Source organism: Cervus canadensis, chromosome 13 (genome assembly GCF_019320065.1).
Source record: "Cervus canadensis isolate Bull #8, Minnesota chromosome 13, ASM1932006v1, whole genome shotgun sequence".
NCBI lineage: Eukaryota > Metazoa > Chordata > Mammalia > Artiodactyla > Cervidae > Cervus > Cervus canadensis.
The window spans coordinates 11,497,845-11,503,844 of NC_057398.1; positions in this window are offsets into that span (position 1 = coordinate 11,497,845).

Genomic DNA, 6,000 nt, shown 5'->3' on the forward strand with positions numbered 1-6,000 from the left:
CATAAGGGAAAATAGACCAAGTCCAGAGATCTAGGTATTTGATTCTCATTTGTACAATGACAGGCTCAACTGAGATGATTATTTTCATCCTGAATATTCTGTAGGAACTGAGATGGCCCTTTGTATTATTGAGAGTTATCAGGAGTCCAAAGGGACTGCATCTTCAATAAAAAGGGAATAAAAACCAACATTGGAATTGTAGCCCAAGTTTCTAAGAGTAACCCCTCAACTCTGTATACATACTAATTTTCTCTCAATATTTGTGATTTTTCTCATTCAATCCCAATCTATTTCTTTTGTTGGAACTATCAAATTAAGATTTGTTTGAACCTGGAAAGTAGTATACTTCTTCCCAGGGGCTCCTAACTCTAGAAGGGGTGATCCGTTTCCCTTGCCAACTATCTTTGTTTGAAAAGACTTCTAACTACTCTTAGGATGGCTCAGAACATTGATCTTAGAATTTCCAAGTTAGCTTTCCCAAAGCCATTCAGGCTAGGGTAAGATGTTATGAAAATAATTTAAGTAGGAAGTAAACTATGACCAATTTTTTTTAAACAAAGATTTGTGTATTTACTGAGGCTATGCTGGGTCTTCGCTGCTGTGTGGGCTCTCCTCTAGTTGTGGCGAGAGGGGCTACTCTCCCCGTGGTGTGCAGGCTTCTCGCTGCTGTGACTCCTGTTGGGGGGCACAGGCTCTCGGGCGTGTGGGCTCAGTAGTTGGGGCTCCCGGGCTCCAGAGCACAGACTCAGTAGTTACGGTCCTCAGGCTTAGTTGCTCTGCGGCATGTGGATTCCCGGATCAGGAATCAAACCCGCACCTCTTGCATTGGCAGGCAGACTCTTCACCACCGAGCTACCAGGGAAGTCCTTTCTTAAGTCAGAGATTTATTATACCACAATCAGGAGTTGAATGAAATACATTGGCATGTATTTTATTTCCCTTGTGTGGCTGACAAAGTGGATACAAGTGTTTCTTCAGCAGGACATTGGAATCGGTAGTTGCCAATTAATTGACAATTGAGGATAGTTGAGCTATGTTCTTTTCCTACTTCTGTTCACATAAGCTGCCTTCCCTTCAGAGAAATGGGCCTTACTGACCAGAGAACACTGAGGGGGTAGACCTTGGGGAGCTTCAGAAGAACCAGGTCGTTCTAATGAGAAAAGCCTGAGAACCTGAAACTAGCATGCTACCTCCAGGTAGAGCTGTGTGTCTAAAGGCACTATTCACCTGAGCTATGGCTCAGCTACTTAAAACACTGTGTGGAAAGTTGTATTCATTTCACAAAGTGATTTCACATGTTTGCTCAGACCTTACACCTTTGAGAGGTAGGCATTAGGATCTCCATTTCATAGGCTAAGATTAAGTAAGAGACACAGCTTCTGACTCACGTCTGGAGAGAGCTTGTTAATAATAATAACGATGGCTCTCCCAACAAGCTTGCAAAATGGGGATCATCCTCCTTGGATAAAAGATGACATGGGCTCAGAGAGCTGAAGTATTTCAAACTCGGTTTCGTGAGCAGAGAGGCCACCCTCTTGTTTATACTGTGCCTCTCTGGGAGCAGGCTGTTCCAGAATAATTCTGATAGCACAAATATTCCTGTGATAGAAGTAGCTTTTCCATTTTGTGCAATGCAGATGTCTGTCCTTCAGTCTAGGATGATGGCATCTGGCTTGTGTTACCTTCTGTTGAATTTTCAAAACGTTAAAATGAGACTAGCTATAAATTTCAACTTGTAAAACTTATAACTACTACCACAATGCATGCATGTGTGCCTGCTAAGTCACTTCAGTCATGTCGGACTCTTTGAGACACAATCGACTGCAGCCCACCAGTCTCCTCTTGTCCATGGGGATTCTCCAGGCAGGAATACTGGAATGAGTTGCCATGCCCTCCTCCAGGGGATCTTCTGTCCCGGGGAGGGAATCCACATCTCTTCTCTCTCCTGAATTGGCAGGCAGGTTCTTTACCTCTAGCGCCAGCTGGGAAGCCCCAACTCAATGCATAAGCACTATTTAAAATGCACGTTTAATATAATGTAGACATTGAAAGTCAAGTGTCAGAATGCCTGGGCTCTCCATGTGACCTTGGGCCAAGTTTGACCTTCACTATGCCCCAGTTTCCTCTGGTAAAATTGGGAATAGTAATAGAGCCTGGAGAAATGCAGAAAAACACCTGCTTCATTGCCTACACCAAAGTCTTTGACTGTGTGGATCACAACAAACTGTGAAAAATTCTTAAAGAGGTGGGGAATACCAGACCACCTAACCTGCCTCCTGAGAAATCTGTGTGCAGGTCAAGAAGCAACAGAACTGGACATGGAACAATAGACTGATTCCAAATTGGGAAAAGAATACATCAAGGCTGTACATTGTCACCCTGCTTATTTAACCTATACACACAGTACATTATGGGGAATGCTGGGTTGGATGAAGCACAAGCTGGAATCAAGACTGCCGGGAGAAATACCCAATAACGTTGGATATGCAGACAACACCACCCTTACGACAGAAAGAGAAGAGGAACTAAAGAGTCTCTTGATGAAGGAGAAAGACAAGAGTGAAGAAGCTTAAAACTCAACATTCAAAAAATGAAGATCATAGTATCTGGTCCCATAACTTCATGGCAAATAGATGGGGAAACAATGGAAACAGTGACAGACTTTACTTTCTTGGGCTTCAAAATCACTGCCGACGGTGACTGCAGCCATGAAATTAAAAAGACGCTTGCTTCTTGGAAGAAAAGCTATGACAAACCTAGACAGCATATTAAAAAGCAGAGCTATTACTTTGCCAACAAAGGTCCATCTAGTCAAAGCTATGGTTTTTCCAGTAATTATCATGTATGGATGTGAGAGTTGGACCATAAACAAAGCTGAGTGCTGAGGAATTGATGCTTTTGAACTGTGGTGTTGGAGAAGACTCTTGAGAGTCCCCTGGACTGCCAGGAGATCAAACCAGTCAATCCTAAAGGAAATCGGTCCTGAATATTCATTGGAGAGACTGATGCTGAAGCTCTAATACTTTGGCTACCTGATGCAATGAGCTGACTCCTTAGAAAAGACACTGATGCTGGGAGAAATTGAAGGCAGGAGGAGGAGGGGACGACAGATGATGATGAGATGGTAGGATGGCATCACTGACTTGATGGACATGAGTTTGAGCAAGTTCTGGGGGTTGGTGATGCACAGGGGAGCCTGGCGTGCTGCAATCCAAGAGGTTGCAAAGAGTCTGACATGACTGAGAGACCGAACTGAACTGAATAAAACCTGGTGTGCTGCAGTCCATGGGATCGCAAAGAGTTGGACACAACTTAGCGACTAAACAACAACAACAATACCTCCTGATGCTGTCATGATAATTAAATTCATTGATTATTATTTACTTATACAAATGATTTTACATTTAATAAATTGTTGGTTATTCTGTAGATGAGCTCCCTGGTGGCTCAGTGGTAAAGAATCCGCCTACCAATGCAGGAGACCCAGGTTCGATCGCTGGGTTGGGAATATCCCCTGGAGAACAAAGTGGCAACCCACTCCAGTGTTTTTGCCTGGGAAATCCCAATGACAGAGGGACCTGGCAGGCTACAGTCGATGGGGTTGCAAAAGATTCGGACACAACAATCAAACAGCAATTCTATATACATACAGATAATTACACAGGTGATTTTAAAATTTCAGTTTACAACTGTTAGATAAATCTGTCCATCCAACACTACACATTAATTTCAGATGAAGTTCTGTCCTACAAAATTCTCACCATTCTCAAAACCACTAATGCTTGTTTTGCAAATGAGTTTAATCACTGTAGACTTGTTCGTATTGTTGAATTACTGATCTTGCAAGTATACTGTCCACTGGTTTTGGTTTTTCTTTGACTCATTAAAAACACTCAAAGGGAAAAAAAAATACTCAAAGAAAACAGTTGCTGCAATTTTAATTACAAATGAGTTGTGCTGCTGAAGTTCATATAAATTGACCATTTGGAACTCAAATACATTTCTTTACAGAAACAACATTACGAATTGTGCCTAATTCAAGCTTAGAAAGTCAACTGAGCTCACACATAATGAATTAAAAATGAGAAATACTTTTGTTTCAACTATCCGCACCTCGACTCATAGCATTGTTTTACTGGGAAAAAAATGTATTTTAAGCTTTGGGTTACAGAAACTCATTTTTCTACGCCTCAATTCTTTTTCTAGTATGTCCCGCTCTTCCACCCCGTGTAGTGTTGGACAGAATTGTCTAGTGGTTTCTGGAGAGTAATAGGTGTGTCGATTCTTTTTTTTTTTTTTTTTTTTAAGGTGAGTCGCACACGTTTATTGCGGGTCCCAGGTGGGATGGGGCCCCGGCATGTTGCTCCCCATGTAGCGTGTGCTCACCGTCTGGATGACACCAGCTTCTTCTTGCTGGAGCTGGCGTTGAAGCAGCCCTGCGATGCAGGCAGAAGGCCGGCCAGGCCCCTCCCCGTGCGAGGGGCTTGGCTGCTTCGTGTGCGCATGCGTGTGCAGGCTCGCCTCTGTGTGACCCCGCGGGCTGTAGCCCACCAGGCTTCTCTGTCCACGGGACTCTCAAGGCAAGAATGCTGGAGAGGATTGCCATTTCCTTCTCCTAGGTGTGCATATTCTCATCTGCCACATCTCTAGCAGCAGTCTTTCCTGGTGTGAAAGCCAAAGGGACTGCTTCTGTGTTGATTCCGATGCTGCAGCAAGGTCGTCCTATGTGATGTTGATGTATTTATGCATGTAAATGTACATGTTCTATTGATGTTTTAGAAAATCACAAGGAAACACGCATATTCCCAAACTTAATATATTTTTGTTGACTTGCAGATTGAATTCCAGCACACAAAATTCCCAGCAGCCCTCATCCCCTCAAAACAAAGACCGTAGGAGATGAATAAGATGACTGTCCTTTGTTATTCCTCTCCTCTAGGACACCTTGAAGGCGATCAGAGGGTAACGTTTATATGTATACAAACAACCATACTTGTCAAGTGGAATCCTTGCAGTTTCAAATGCTTTATCTCATTTGATATTTAATAATTTTGTGAAAAATATTAGTCGCTCAGTCGTGACTGACTCTTTGTGACCCCATGTACTGTAGCCTGCCAAGCTCTTTTGTCCATGAAATTCTCCAGGCAAGAATACTAGAGTGGGTAGCCATTCCTTTCTCCAGGGAATCTTCCCAACCCAAGGACTGAACCGAGGTCTCCTACATCGCAGGCAGATTCTTTACTGTCTGAGCCACCAGGGAAGCCCCAAAATACTGGAGTGGGCCCTATTTTGGCATATTCAAGAAGACACTCTCCAAAATAGCCAAAAGTGTTACAAAGTTTGTAGCAAAACAAAGCTGGGGTTCTAGACTGATCTCCAGTCCAAAGCTCCTCATATATTACCACATACCCCCTAGTAGACAGTAAAGGAGACCACGAAGTCAAACACCATCCTGATGAGTTCTTTTTAGGATCCTATTCCGAACCCAGTGGTGGGGGAGTTCTTTTTTTAGGGCTCAGGACTACTACACACCTAAAGAAAATGTGCTGTATTTAACTTTAACGCTTCAGTTAGGAATGGTTTCTAGTAAAAGTTACACTCTTGTAGTCACAGTGAATTTCAATTTTTCCCACTTAAAATTTCCTCCAATGCTGCTTCTGCAAGGAGGTAGGAAAATGGCAGTCCACAGTTACAGACTTTTTAGGGAAATATTGGGATATTTCTGAGTTTTAAACGTGAGCTGATTCTCTGGGTGTTGAAATCGAAGCTGTGTTATCTAGTAGCGTGTGCTGGCTGAGAGCCCTTGCCTACTTGCTAGCTCTTGGGCTGTCCATTGTCCTGGCTGCCACCTGCCTGTTGTTTGAATGGTCGTCTTACTGGATGTGGGCCAGCAGAGGGTCACGAGCGTGCCCTGTGTCCACCCGCAATGCTTTGTCTCCATGCTGTTTATGGGCAGCCCACAACTCATGCATTCATAGCACCCTGGTGGTCATTTTCTTC